The sequence below is a fragment of the Triticum urartu genome, chromosome 2 (assembly GCF_003073215.2).
Source record: "Triticum urartu cultivar G1812 chromosome 2, Tu2.1, whole genome shotgun sequence".
NCBI classification, from domain to species: domain Eukaryota; kingdom Viridiplantae; phylum Streptophyta; class Magnoliopsida; order Poales; family Poaceae; genus Triticum; species Triticum urartu.
The window spans coordinates 718,886,654-718,902,628 of record NC_053023.1 but is presented as its reverse complement, the minus strand read 5'-3'; positions in this window follow the sequence as shown (position 1 = coordinate 718,902,628).

Below are 15,975 nucleotides of genomic sequence, written 5' to 3'. Positions count from 1 at the left end.
TCGCTGGAGCTTGCACATTTTGTTAACACCTTTAGGATCGACAAAACCTTCTAGTTGCATCGTATACAACTCTTCTTTAATAAATCCATTAAGGAATGCAGTTTTGTTTATCCATTTGCCAGATTTCATAAAATGTGACAATTGCTAACATGATTCGAACAGATTTAAGCATAGATACGAGTGAGAAACTCTCATCGTAGTCAACACCTTGAACTTGTCGAAAACCTTTTGCGACAATTCTAGCTTTGTAGATAGTAACACTACTATCAGCGTCCGTCTTCCTCTTGAAGATCCATTTATTTTCTATGGCTTGCCGATCATCGGGCAAATCCATCAAAGTCCATACTTTGTTCTCATACATGGATCATATCTCAGATTTCATGGCCTCAAACCATTTTGCGGAATCTGGGCTCATCATCGCTTCCTCATAGTTCGCAAGTTCGTCATGGTCTAGTAACATGACTTCTAGAACAGGATTACCGTACCACTCTGGTGTGGATCTCACTCTGGTTTACCTACAAGATTCGGTAGTAACTTGATCTGAAGTTTCATGATCATCATCATTAGCTTCCTCACTAATTGGTGTAGGTGTCACAGAAACCGGTTTTTGTGATGTACTACTTTCCAATAAGGGAGGAGGTACAGTTACCTCATCAAGTTGTACTTTCCTCCCACTCACTTCTTTCGAGAGAAACTCCTTCTCTAGAAAGTTTCCGAATTTAGCAACAAAAGTCTTGCCTTCGGATCTGTGATAGAAGGTGTATCCAATAGTTTCCTTTGGATATCCTATGAAGACACATTACTCCGATTTGGGTTTGAGCTTATCAGGTTGAAACTTTTTCACATAAGCATCGCAACCTCAAACTTTAAGAAATGACAGCTTAGGTTTCTTGCCAAACCATAGTTCATACGGTGTCGTCTCAACGGATTTAGATGGTGCCCTTTTTAACGTGAATGCAGCTGTCTCTAATGCATAACCCCAAAACGATAGTGGTAGATCGGTAAGAGACATCATAGATCGCACCATATCTAATAAAGTACGGTTATGACGTTCGGATACACCATTACATTGTGGTGTTCCACATTGTTTCACATTGTTTTAACTGAAGGCCAAACTCGTAACTCAAATATTTTACCTCTGCGATCATATCGTAGAAACTTTTATTTTCTTGTTACGATGATTCTCCACTTCACTCTGAAATTCTTTGAACTTTTCAAATGTTTCAGACTTGTGTTTCATCAAGTAGATATACCCATATCTGCCCAAATCATCTGTGAAGGTTAGAACATAATGATACTTGCCGCGAGCCTCAACACTCATCGGATCGCATACATCAGTATGTATTATTTCCAATAAGTTAGTTGCTCGCTCTATTGTTCCGGAGAACGGAGTCTTAGTCATCTTGCCCATGAGGCATGGTTCGCAAGCATCAAGTGATTCATAATCAAGTGATTCCAAAAGCCCATCAGCATGGAGTTTCTTCATGCGCTTTACACCAATATGACCTAAACGGCAGTGCCACAAATAAGTTGCACTATCATTATTAACTTTGCATCTTTTGGTTTCAATATTATGAATATGTGTATCACTACGATCGAGATCCAATGAACCATTTTCATTGGGTGTGTAACCATATAAGGTTTTATTCATGTAAACAGAACAACAATTTATTCTTTTACTTAAATGAATAACCGTATTACAATAAACATGATCAAATCATATTCATGCTCAACGCAAACACCAAATAACACTTATTTGGGTTCAACACTAATCCCGAAAGTATAGGGAGTGTGCGATGATGATCATATCAATTTTGGAACCACTTCCAACACACATCGTTACTTCACCCTTAACTAGTCTCTGTTTATTCTGCAACTCCCGTTTCGAGTTACTAATCTTAGCAACTGAACTAGTATCAAATACTGAGGGGTTGCTATAAACACTAGTAAAGTACACATCAATAACATGTATATCAAATATACTTATGTTCACTTTGCCATCCTTCTTATCCGCCAATCACTTGGGGTAGTTCCGCTTCTAGTGACCAGTCCCTTTGTAGTAGAAGCACTTAGTCTCAGGCTTAGGACCAGACTTGGGCTTCTTCACTTGAGCAGCAACTTGCTTGCCGTTCTTCTTGAAGTTCCCCTTCTTCCCTTTGCCCTTTTCTTGAAACTAGTGGTCTTGTTAACCATCAACACTTGATGTTTTTCTTGATTTCTACCTTCGTCGATTTCAGCATCACGAAGAGCTTGGGAGTTGTTTCCGTTATCCCTTGCATATCATAGTTCATCACGAAGTTCTACTAACTTGGTAATGGTGACTAGAGAATTCTGTCAATCACTATCTTATCTGGAAGATTAACTCCCACTTGATTCAAGCGATTGTAGTACCCAGACAATCTGAGCACATGCTCACTAGTTGAGCGATTCTCCTCCATCTTTTAGCTATAGAACTTGTTGGAGACTTCATATCTCTCAACTCGGGTATTTGCTTGAAATATTAACTTCAACTCCTGGAACATCTCATATGCTCCATGACGTTCAAAACATCTTTGAAGTCCCGATTCTAAGCCATTAAGCATGGTGCACTAAACTATCAAGTAGTCATCATATTGAGCTAGCCAAACGTTCATAACGCCTGCATCTGCTCCTGCAATAGGTCTTTCACCTAGCGGTGCATCAAGGACATAATTCTTCTGTGCAGCAATGAGGATAAAACTCAGATTACGGATCCAATCCGCATCATTGCTACTAACATCTTTCAACACAATTTTCTCTAGGAACATATCAAAATAAACACAGGGAAGCAACAACGCGAGCTATTGATCTACAACATAATTTGCAAAATACTACCAGGACTAAGTTCATGATAAATTTAAGTTCAATTTAATCATATTACTTAAGAACTCCCACTTAGATAGACATCCCTCTAATCCTCTAAGTGATCACGTGATCCAAATCAACTAAACCATGTCCGATCATCACGTGAGATGGAGTAGTTTCATTGGTGAACATCACTATGTTGATCATATCTACTATATGATTCACGCTCGACCTTTCGGTCTCCGTGTTCCGAGGCCATATCTGTATATGCTTGGCTCGTCAAGTATAACCTGAGTATTCCGCGTGTGCAACTGTTTTGCACCCGTTGTATTTGAACGTAGAGCCTATCACACCCGATCATCACGTGGTGTCTCAGCACGAAGAACTTTCGCAACGGTGCATACTCAGGGAGAACACTTCTTGATAATTAGTGAGAGATCATCTTAAAATGCTAGCGTCAATCAAAGCAAGATAAGATGCATAAAAGATAAACATCACATGCAATCAATATAAGTGATATGATATGGTCATCATCATCTTGTGCTTGTGATCTCCATCTTCGAAGCACCGTCATGATCACCATCGTCACCGGCGCGACACCTTGATCACCATCGTAGCATCGTTGTCGTCTCGCCAATCTTATGCTTCCACGACTATCGCTACCGCTTAGTGATAAAGTAAAGCATTACAGCGCAATTGCATTGCATACAATAAAGCGACAACTATATGGCTCCTGCCAGTTGCCGATAACTCGGTTACAAAACATGATCATCTCATACAATAAAATTTAGCATCGTGTCTAGACCATATCACATCACAACATGCCCTGCAAAAACAAGTTAGAAGTCCTCTACTTTGTTGTTGCAAGTTTTACGTGGCTGCTACGGGCTTAAGCGAGAAGCAATCCTACCTACGCATCAAAACCACAATGATAGTTTGTTAAGTTGGTGTTGTTTTAACCTTTGCAAGGACCGGGCGTAGCCACACTCGGTTCAACTAAAGTTGGAGAAACTGTCACCCGCAAGCCACCTCTATGCAAAGCACGTTGGGAGAACCGGTCTCGCGTAAGCGTACGCGTAATGTCGGTCCGGGCCACTTCGTCCAACAATACCGCCGATGAAAGTGCAACTATCCCTAGGTGGTTTTGGTAATTCATAACAACATATAGCTCATTGAGCTAATGCTATTCCAAGATGACTATTTCAGGAAAGCTCAATGATTGGCATGGCATGGATGTGAGAGTGGAACCCTCAAAATGCTAAGGACAAAGGATTGGCTCAAGCTCAAAAGCTCAAGACTCTTCATTTTATATTTTAGTGATCCAAGATCACATTGAGTCTTTAGGAAAAGCCAATACTATCAAGGAGGGATGAGATGTTGCTTAATGAGCCTCTTGCTTCATATGCTTAGTGATATGCTCCAAAACCCTCAACTACTTTCCCATATCCACATATGACCTAAACCCCAAGCCAAACTCGGTCCTACCGATTCCTTCTATCCGGCGCCACCGAGTTTCACTTGTCATAAGCCACTGCCAAACCCTAGCAATTCGGTTCTACCGATAGGGATCTCGGTCTCACCGAGATGGGATTGCAAACTCTCTGTTTCCCTTTCGTAACTTTTCGGTCTCACCGAAAGAGCGGATCGGTCCCACCGAGATTGCAATGTAAATTCAGTGTTTCCTTTTTGTAACTTTTCGGTCTCACCGAAAGAGCAATTCGGTCCCACCGAGTTTGCCTAACCAACTCTCTAGTTAGCTAATTACCAAAATCGGTCTCACCGAGTTTGTGTAATCGGTCTCACCGAGATTACGTTATGCCCAAACCCTAACCATATCGGTCCTACCGAGTTGCATGTCAGTCCCACCGAAAATCTCTAACAGTCACTAGGTTTACCTTTTCGGTCCGACCGAGTTTGTTGATTCGGTCCCACCGAGATTGGAAAACTGTGTGTAACGGTTGGATTTTGTGTGGAGGCTATATATACCCCTCCACCTCCTCTTCATTCGTGGAGAGAGCCATCAGAACACATACACAATTCCAACTCATATGTTCTGAGAGAGAACCACCTACTCATGTGTTGAGACCAAGATATTCCATTCCTACCATATGAATCTTGATCTCTAGCCTTCCCCAAGTTGCTTTCCACTCAACTCTTCTTTCCACAAAATCCAAATCCTATGAGAGAGAGTTGAGTGTTGGGGAGACTATCATTTGAAGCACAAGAGCAAGGAGTTCATCATCAACACACCATTTGTTACTTCTTGGAGAGTGGTGTCTCCTAGATTGGCTAGGTGTCACTTGGGAGCCTCCGACAAGATTGTGGAGTTGAACCAAGGAGTTTGTAAGGGCAAGGAGATCGCCTACTTCGTGAAGATCTACCGCTAGTGAGGCAAGTCCTTCGTGGGCGATGGCCATGGTGGGATAGACAAGGTTGCTTCTTCGTGGACCCTTCGTGGGTGGTTGTGAAAGTGCGTTATATCGACTAGAGGGGGGGTGAATAGGCGATTTTTATGAAAGTCTTCAAAACGTGAGAGTTATGAAGACAAACAGTGAAGATTATGCCTATTACTATGCAGCAGAAGTTAGATTACACTAGGCCAGCCATGGTCATGTATTCAACACAGTGAAAGCGCAGTGACAAACAGCTTCAGTGTAATAAGGATCAGGTAGGAAGAAGTTATGAAGCCAAACAGATCATACATTCATGTTGTGAAGACAAAAGATAAAGCAAGCATGCAACGGCTTCACAATGAATGACTGTAAGTAGAAGGAAGTGAAGATGAAACCAGTGACACGTTGAAGACAATGATTTGTTGGACCAGTTCCAGTTGCTGTGACAACTGTACGTCTGGTTGGAGCGGCTAGGTATTTAAACCAAAGGACACACAGTCCCGGACACCCAGTCAAGGACACTTAGTCCAAGACACCCAGTCCTCACCGTTTTCTCCTTGAGCTAAAGTCACACAGACCTCGCCCAATCACTCTGGTAAGTCTTCAAGGTAGACTCCCAAACTTTCACAGACTTCGTTCACTGGCAATCCACAATTTCTCTTGGATGCTCAGAACGCGACGCCTAACCGTCTGCAGGATGCACAGTCCTCAAGTGTAATAAGTCTTCAGATTACACAGACACGAAGACTTAAGTGATGCCCAATTTACTCTGGCTCTGGGTGGTTAGGGATTTTCTCCTCACTAGGAATTTTTCTCTCAAAGGCTTCGAGGTGGGTTGCTCTCAAACGACAAAAGCCGTGCACTGAAATCTGAGCAGCCAACCGTTTATGGTTGTGGGGGTGGGCTATTTATAGCCACTTGGCAACCCGACCTGATTTGTCCGAAATGACCCTGGGTCACTAAGGAACTGACACGTGTACCAACGGTCGGATTTTGAACTCTCATGGCAACTTTACTTGAGCTGCAAGTAAAGCTGACTTGTCTGACTCTGGACAAGATTTTCTCTCATAGTCTTCGCTCGAAGACATAGGATTTGGATTAGGCATCACTTCAGTCATTCTGACTGGTTCTCTTGGACCCCACTTAACAGTACGGTGGTTCCTATGACACGACATGAATGAAATAAAGACTACAAGGGATCTAAGTCTTCGAGTTCCATAAGCTTCATAGGGAGTCTTCTCATGTCATTGTCTTCAATATGAATGTCTTCATAAACCACCATTGTCTTCAATGTCTTCGTACATTTTTAGGGGTCATCTCTGCTAGTGAAACCGAATCAATGAGGGACTTCTACCTGTGTTTTCCTGCAATTCTCACAAACACATTAGTCCCTCAACTAGGTTTGTCATCAATACTCCAAAACCAACTAGGGGTGGCACTAGATGCACTTACAATCTCCCCCTTTTTGGTGATTGGTGACAAACTAGTTGAAGTTTTCAACGGGGAACATAGTTTGTGAGATAGTAAAGGAGTTTGTCTTCATAAGTTGCAAGGGCTCCCCCTGAAGATGTGCATATAAGTAATTTGCTTCTTGAATGCAAATGCACATGGCAGGTTGTACTTGTGGAGATCCACTTCAACTTATGATGAGAATCCACTATGCATGTGAAAGTATGTGAAGATAATGACATGCATAATGGAAAATGGACGTCTGCAGTATGAGGTGAGTGCGGAATTTATCGTCGCACATGCGGAATTTATCTTCGCATAACGGAGTGACAAACAGGTAGCAGACGGCCATCAAGGCTAAGTGTTACAACTCAAAGAAGCAAATGTAGCAAAAACGAGAGTTGTAAGCACGAAGCAAAATGTAGCAGAAATATGAAGACACCCGCCCATAGTGACCCGCTTGAAGACTATAACCATCATATGCTTCTCCCCCTTTTGTCAGTGATGACCAAAAAGGTTTGAAGACATAGAGGTTTCTACGCGTTCCCAGGCGCAGCAGGGTCGGTGGAGTTGTTTGGCGGCGGTGCAGACGAGCTTGGTGCAGATTCGACGCGCGTTGAAGCAGTTGGAGATGATGTCGCATCGTCTTCTTCTTCAATAATCCGGGCAGACACGGTGGCAGCAGAAGAAGAGAACTCTGACTCTTCAAGTGATGGTGTGCTGCGCATCACCGCTCTTCTTGGAGGCGTGGAGTCAAATTTGAAGTGCTCTGTGAAGCCATCCTCGTGCAGTTCAGCTTCAGGGCACATCATGGTGAGGCCCTTCCAAGTGCGGCGACAGGTCTCGTGTGTGACAAATGCATTCTTGGTTGCCAGATTTCTGATGCGATTGACGTCTTGCATGATGCTTCTCATCTGCCTCTTGAGCCAGTCGTGATGCCTATCTTGCTTTTGGTGAAGAGCCACAAGAAGCTCTCTGTCATTGAGTGCACGAGTGCGCTTCTTGGGTCTCTTTGCAGCTGTGCTGTTGGTGGCTTCAGTTGATGCAGGGGCACGTGTGGTGCCAGCCATTGAATACACTCGGGAAAGAGCTTCAACACCTTCAATATTTTGAGTGAAGCTCTGGTGTTCTGCATTCTGAAGACTTAGTGGTTGCTTGGCAGGCTCTGGATATATTGCTTCAGCAGATGTGTCCACATCTGGCAAAAAGATCCTATGATTGCGGGCTGAGGGTTGATAGGAGATTGCAGAGTGAAGCTTGATCAGCCTCATAACCCAAGGAGCATAGAACTTTAATCCAAACAGTTCTGAAGCAGACGCTGCAAATTGACGGATGAGGAGATCCTGTGCATTGAAGCATTTGCCGTGAAGAATGCAGAAGATGAGAGTCTTCATTGCACCATTAATCGTTGCATATCGAGAGTGTCCTTTTACAGGCCATAGAGTCCGCCTTATGATGTGATATATTGTTCTTGGCAGGTACTCTAAGTCTTCAACGAAGAACCTGGTTGGATAGGGTGCATTAGGAGGCGGTGGCTTCATCATTGAGAGCATCTGACTCATATCTGGCTCAGGACGCTGAAATATGCTCTCAATTGCTTCAGCATGGAGTTGGCACCCTTCTTCAAAGAATTCGCCAGGAGTGGGAAGGCCTGTAAGCTCAATTAGGTCGAAAGCATTGGCTTCATGATGGATATTGCCTGTCATCCACTCCAGGATCCATGTCTTTGGATCTCTGTTATAGCCTTTGATATGCAAAGTGGCATAGAACTGGAGCAGAAGCTCTTCGTTCCAGTGCTCTTCATCAGTGATGAATGGCAGCAACCCCACTTGCTTGAAGCAATCCAGTGCTTCTTCCAGACCAGGCAGACCAGCAACAGCTTCAACCTCAAGGCGCTTGTGAGGAAAGATGCGGCCTTGGTTGTATAGGATACATGAATAATAGCTGCGCTGTTGATGGCTCCAGAACCTATCTGATACAATCCGTTCCCTTGAATAAGGGTTCTTGGAGCGGTCAAAAGACGTGTTATCTGCCCTGAAGCCGTTGATGTTGAAGGAACCAGGAGCTGATGCAGGACCTAGGAACCTTGGCAGTCGTGGGATCGGCTTCTGAATGTGGGGCCTGTGCGCAATATGATAGTTGAATTGTGGTCCGGCAGCAGACTCAGGCACAGAATGTTCAGGAGCAGTAGCTTCGGTGCCTTCTGAAGCGGTTGTTGGGGAGGGCTCCACATTTGCTTCGGCATTGTTTGTGGCAGCCTCAACATTTTCAGCTTCAGGCACATTCTCCTTGAGAACTGCTTCGTGTTGGTGCGGGGGAGTTGGAGCTTGTGGTATTTCTGCTTGCTCTTCGGCTGATGCAGCCGGAATGTCTTCAGCAGCCTGAGCCCTTGGCCCTTTGCGAAGCCTACGGAATGTAGGCGCCGGTGGAGTTGCAGTGGGTTGGGGCTCATCTTCCTCCTGTGGGTGATCTGCCCACGACGCATCTTGTGTGATTGGCGTCAATGGACGACCAATACTTATCTGTTCGCTTGTCTCAAGCTGAGGAAGGGCTGCATCACCTTGCATATTATCTTGGAGACCAATGCCTTCAGCAGCGTGTGGTTCGTCTGCTGGAATGTCTTCAGCGTGCGGAGCCTCTATGGAAGCAGGCTCATGCACAGTCAACTGACGATCTGCGTCAGGATAGCGGACGGAGGGGGTTCAACGATCAAGGGCTCTGTGGGAGCAGCCCGAGATTTCTTTGTTTTGCGCTTCTTGATGATGGGTTCAGAAGGAGAGGCTTCAGATTGTTTCCTCTTCTTAGCTTCAGCCTCTGCAGTCCGTGTCTTCTTGAGCTGTGAGGCGGTTGATTGACTCTTTGGCTTCGAGCCAGTCTTTGCAGCGGGGAAGACAATCGGAGCGGTTTCTGACCTTGGTGCTTCAGATTCAGGCACAGTAGGCTGCTTTTTCTTCTTTGCGGCCATCCTGGGGTCAATGCCTGGACGCCCAAGTGCCTTGCGCTTCTCTGCCTCATTGTAGGCCTGCACGTAGCGATCAGCCAAAGTCTTCATGCGCTCTTGTGAGCCTTGAGCTTCAGCACGCGTCTTCAGGAAGTTCTCTTTCAGCTCGTGTAACATGATCTTGAAGTTTTTCACTTCTTGCACACTGAGCTTCGCCACGTGCTTCTTGAACTGAGCTTTTTCGTAATCAATTTTCTGCTTCAGTTCTACAATGCGCTGGGCTATTGCAAGTTCTGAAGCTATTGCGCCTTGAAAAGCAACGCTGAGGCCTATGGGCAGCTGCAGATCATTGAAGCTGATGTCTGGTGAGGCAAACCATTCATCGATGAAATTGTGGATGATGGCGACATCAAACAGAGGCAGATTGTTGAAGATTTCAGCCTCCTCCTTGCTCTTGATGAGCTGCTCGAGAGCGTCATCTCCAAGATCTTCATCGCTTGAGAGATCAATGGTTTCACAGCGCAGAATATCAGCAGCTGTAAGCTCTTTGCCTGTGTGTGGCTGAGGCTTCTTGGCTTCTTGGGGCTTGGAGACTCGTGATATGTCTTCAGACTGCACACTGGCTTCAGGAGGTGCAGTTGCCAATGGCTTCGCTCTTGAGATTATGGGAGAAGCGGCTGGCTTTGAAGCTTTTGGAGCTTTTGGCTTCTTCTGCTTTGGCTTCGGAGCAGCAGGGGCGTCATCTGACTCAGTATCTGCTGGAGGGTCATTCACAGCAGTCCCTTGGACTAGGATGCGAGTGATGAGTCCTGCAAGATTGGCATATGGCCCGATGATATTGGGATCGGCGTCGCGTGTGCCATCTGCCCTTGGTGAGGAGGGACCAGGGTTGAAGTCAAGCCCAAATTTCTTCTTGTTTATCTTCGCTGACTGTTGTGCAAACTGAAAGTTGCGCTTGAAGAGATTATCATCGCAGCACCAGAGAAGTGATGACAGATGTGCTTCAGCTGGCTTTGGTCCTCTCACCATGCATGGATAGAAGCCTTGAGCGATGGCTTCGACTCTGGACCTGGGTACGAGATTTTTGTATAATACATCTCCCCACGGTCTCTTGATGGCGCACTTCTCCGCATATTCCTGAGTGACGAAGCGGTAGTGGAACCATTGCTCTGCCCAATATCTTTGAATCCATTGGATTTGTGTCTTGCGCTGACCATAGCTTTCTTCTGGATCAGTTTTGTACATCTCTGCTAATTCATCAGGCAGATCTTTGGATGTTTCACCACGTCGCTGTCTGCCTCCCTTCCTTGCTGCTGTTTCTGAAGCCATGAATAACTTGGAAGGCTTCAAGATGTTCAAAGGCTTCAAAGGCTTCCTTTTGCAAGAACTGGCTTCAGGGGAGTTGATGTGATGCTGCAAGTACTCTGCAAATGAATGCAGACTATGAGAACCAAAGGATTCTCCCACGGACATGTACCTATGACAGCATTAAGGTGCGAGGGAAGGGGAAGAGGTCATATGCATTCTCAGAAGATTTTGAAGATAAAATCGGTTTAGAAGACATTGACCTCATTATGCGAAGACATTCACTTGTAGATAAGAAGTTGGTTCCAGATTTGAACGAACCCATAGATCAGTACAAGTGAGGAATCTAACTACCTTATGAAGCACAAGTGAATATTCTAGGCATGTTATGAGATGCAGCGAGAGATTTAACTGGTGTGAAGAGAAACTTCTTATGGCAGAAAGTGACTGAACTGTAGGATCAAAAGAAGTTGTAAAAAGAGGTTTTATTTACCCCACTTGGAACTGCTAGACGAAGTGAGAGTTGAGGCCGAGCAGTTCGATCCTCCGTGCCCTAACTTGGCGACGGAAGACACCTACGGCGACGACGGAGAGAGCGATGTCCGTTGTCGGCGTGAAAACGGCGTTGGAGAGGTTGCGGCAGTGAAGCGCTTCGTCGCCGGCGTCGTCGAGTGCTAGCGGTGGCGCTAGGGTTCGTGCGTGGGTGGAAGAAGGAGATAATGACCGCAGTGAATCGTGTATTTATAGGGATAGAGGCGGCACTGCGCTATTACGCAGGTGCCCCTGGCGGTTCGCATTTGAGGCACGAGTGGCCAGTTAGAGGAAAATTGGGGTTTGTTCCACGTCCCACGCATGCCTAAATTGTCAGGCGGTCGTTCCTGCTTCTCCAGATCTTATGTGGAGGAATGAGCATTAAAAACGGACTTTTATGGTTGTCTCTGTCTTCAGCTGACGAGGACACAGTGAAGACATTCGACAGTTTCAACAGAATGCATATGACTTGGAGAGATAGAGTTTGAGATAGAAAGCATAGAGAGGTTAGGGTCCAATCACATTCACTTAGTTCAAAAGATTCAACCAAGAAGACATAGCTATAAGTGAATGCTGTAGAGGACAGGACATCAGTGTATATATATATATCCATATAATCAACGTAGTGAAGATAATCATGAAGACATGTTGAGTTCAAAGCCAAACCAAATGTGAAGACATTGCGAGGTAACGCCATGAGAGAAACACTTCAAACTGGAATGTTTGGTGGTGGCGTTACCCACCGTATAGGAAGTATTAGACCCAGACACGGCGCACAATTATCGTGGCGCTCCGAAGTCAAATTCCACATTAATGTATTCACACTTAGAATGTATGTCTTCATTGATTGAAGATATACTTTACTTCGTGTGTTGCACATCTATGTCATCAATATGCATAAGTGTTAGGATGTGTGCCTGATCACAGGACATTTGAGGATTCCAAGATATTTAGCTCACACCGTAACTTGCAAAACCTCTTCTCATCCAAGGGCTTGGTGAAGATATCTGCCAATTGCTCTTCAGTGCTGACGTGTATGATATCAATGTCTTCCTTCACAACGTGATCTCTGAGTAAGTGATGGCGAATTTCAATGTGCTTTGTCTTCGAGTGCTGAACTAGGTTGTTGGCAATCTTGATGGCGCTTTCGTTGTCGCAGTAAAGTGGCACTTGCTTCAGATGAATGCCATAATCCTTGAGTGTTTGCTTCATCCACAGGAGCTGAGCGCAGCAAGATCCAGCAGCAATGTATTCAGATTCAGCAGTGGAGAGAGATACACAGTTCTGCTTCTTTGAAGACCAACATACAAGTGATCGTCCCAGAAAGTGACATGTGCCTGATGTAGACTTGCGATCAACTTTGTCACCAGCATAATCAGCATCCGAAAAACCAACCAAATCAAACTCTGAGCCCTTTGGATACCATAATCCTAGAGTTGGGGTGTGAGCCAAATATCGAAGAATTCGCTTCACAGCTAAGTGATGCGACTCCTTTGGTGCCGCTTGAAATCGAGCACACATGCAAACACTAAGCATGATATCTGGCCTAGATGCACATAAATAAAGCAAAGACCCAATCATGGAGCGGTATACCTTTTGATCGAACTCTTTACCATTGTCGTCAGGACCTAGATGATGTTTGGCTGGCATTGGTGTTGTGAAGCCTTTGCAGTCTTGCATACCGAACTTCTTCAGGCATTCTTTAAGATATTTCTCTTGAGATATGAAGATGCCATTGCGTTGTTGCCATATTTGAAGACCGAGGAAGAACTTCAGCTCCCCCATCATGGACATCTGATATTGCTCTTGCATCATATATCCAAACTCTTCACTGTATTTCTGATTGGTGCAGCCGAAGATAATGTCATCCACATATATTTGGCACACAAACAGTTCACCATCATATGTCTTCGTGAAAAGAGTGGGATCCAGAGAACCAGGTATGAAGCCTTTGCTCTTCAGAAAGTACTTGAGTGTATCATACCAGGCCCTAGGGGCTTGTTTGAGGCCATACAGTGCCTTGTTGAGCTTGTATACCATATTAGGATGTTTTGGATTTTCAAAGCCAGGTGGTTGTGCAACATACACTTCTTCTTCAATCTTGCCATTGAGAAATGCACTTTTCACATCCATCTGATATAGAAGTATGTTATAATGATTTACATAGGCCAGCAGTATGCGTATGGCTTCAAGCCTAGCCACATGAGCAAATGTTTCATCGAAGTCAATGCCCTCCACTTGAGTATATCCCTGAGCAACGAGACGAGCTTTGTTTCTTACAACTTGGCCATGCTCATCTTGCTTATTGCGGTATATCCATTTGGTGCCTATTATGTTGTGCTTCCGTGGATCAGGACGCTTAACCAGTTCCCATACATTATTCAGCTCAAACTGTTGAAGCTCTTCTTGCATAGCTTGAATCCATTCAGGTTCCATGAAGGCTTCTTCAACTTTCTTGGGTTCTGATATTGAGATGAATGCAAAATGCCCACAGAAGTTTGTTAGCTGAGTTGCCCTTGAAAGAGTGAGTGGACCAGGTGCATTGATGCTGTCAAGTATTTTGTCAATCTGTACTTCATTTGCAACACGAGGATGTATAGGGCGAAGACTTTGCTCTTGCTGATCTGTGTTTTTGGAGGTATACCTTCAGGCTGAGCATTGTCTTCATGTGGATCAGGTGCTGAGATGATAAGTTCTTCTTCAGGATGAGCTTCAGAAGGTACAATTTCTCCAGTTCCCATAAGCTTGATTGATTCATTTGCTGGAACTTCATCTAGCACATTTGGCAATTGCTCTCTTTGTGATCCATTGGTTTCATCAAACCGCACATCCACTGTTTCTACCACTTTGTAGTGGAAGAGATTGAAGACTCTGTAGGAGTGCGAATCCTTTCCATATCCAAGCATGAAGCCTTCATGTGCTTTTGGTGCAAACTTTGAGGTGTGGTGTGGGTCCTTGATCCAGCATTTTGCGCCAAATACTCTGAAGTAACTGACATTTGGCTTCTTGCCAGTTAGGAGTTCATAAGATGTCTTGTTCAGAAGCTTGTGAAGATAAACACGATTGATAGTATGGCATGCAGTGTCAATGGCTTCAGTCCAGAATTTTCTTGGAGTCTTGTATTCATCTAGCATTGTTCTGGCCATCTCAATGAGAGTTCTGTTCTTGCGTTCGACGACGCCATTTTGCTGTGGCGTGTATGGAGCTGAGAATTCATGTGTGATGCCCAAGGTATCCAGATATGTATCAAGGCCAGTGTTCTTGAATTCAGTGCCATTGTCACTTCTGATGTGCTTTATCTTGGCGCCAAAATTGTTCATAGCTCGATTTGCGAAGCGTCTGAAGACATCCTGCACTTCAGTCTTGTAAAGGATTATGTGCACCCAAGTATATCTAGAATAATCATCAACAATTACGAAGCCATAGAGGCAAGCAGAAGTAGTAAAAGTTGAGTAGTGAGTGGGACCGAAAAGATCCATATGAAGCAGTTCGAAGGGTTGAGTAGTAGTCATGATTGTCTTCGAAGGATGTTTTGCCCTTGTCATCTTCCCTGCTTCACAGGCACCGCATAAGTGATCTTTCTTGAACTTGACGCCCTCGATGCCTATGACGTGCTTTTTCTTCGCAAGGGTGTGGAGGTTCCTCATGCCAGCATGCCCAAGCCTTCGATGCCAAAGCCAGCATTCTAAAGCTTTTGCAAGAAGACATACTGCAAGTTGTGGTCCTGCTGAGAAATCTACCACGTACAGATCACCCTTCCGATACCCTTCAAACACTAGAGATTTGTCAGATTCCATTAGCACCAAGCAGCGATATTTGCCAAACATTACAATCATATTCAAATCGCAAAGCATTGAGACAGACATTAAGTTGAAGCCAAGGGATTCAACAAGCATGACTTTATCCATGTGTTGATCCCTTGAGATTGCAACTCTACCTAGACCCAATACCTTACTTTTACCAGTGTCAGCAAATGTAATGTGGCTCTTGTCAGATGGACGTAAGGTTGAGTCCATAAGAAGGCTTCTTCTGCCAGTCATGTGATTTGTACACCCACTGTCAATAATCCATTCTGAAGACTTTGAAGTCGCTGGTGTCGTACCCTACAGTGCAGTTAGGGGGATAGGCTTCACGGAGGGTATTGTGAAGCATAAACATTTGACGAACCAGTGGGTTATGAAAACTTAGATCCAGATTAGGACTAAGGAGAGTAGCATGCGATTCAGGAACGAAGTACATAATGATGCCATTTGGGCAGTTTATCTTGCGCCCCACAAGATTTTTATGGTCCCCAGCAATAGCATCAGAAGATTTTGTTTTTGTGCTGGAGACCTTTCCCTGCAAAAGAGAGTTAAGCTTTCTTAACCACCCACATCTTCAAGGGTGGCTTAGAAGCTATAAGTCTAAGTGCAGCATCTGAGAATTTTGGCTTTGAAGCCTTAGCAAACAGTCTAGCAGGTGGACAATAATACTCATAGGAATAAGCAGAATAATTTTTGGTCATATGAACATGTCGGTTTGATGAACCGCTCT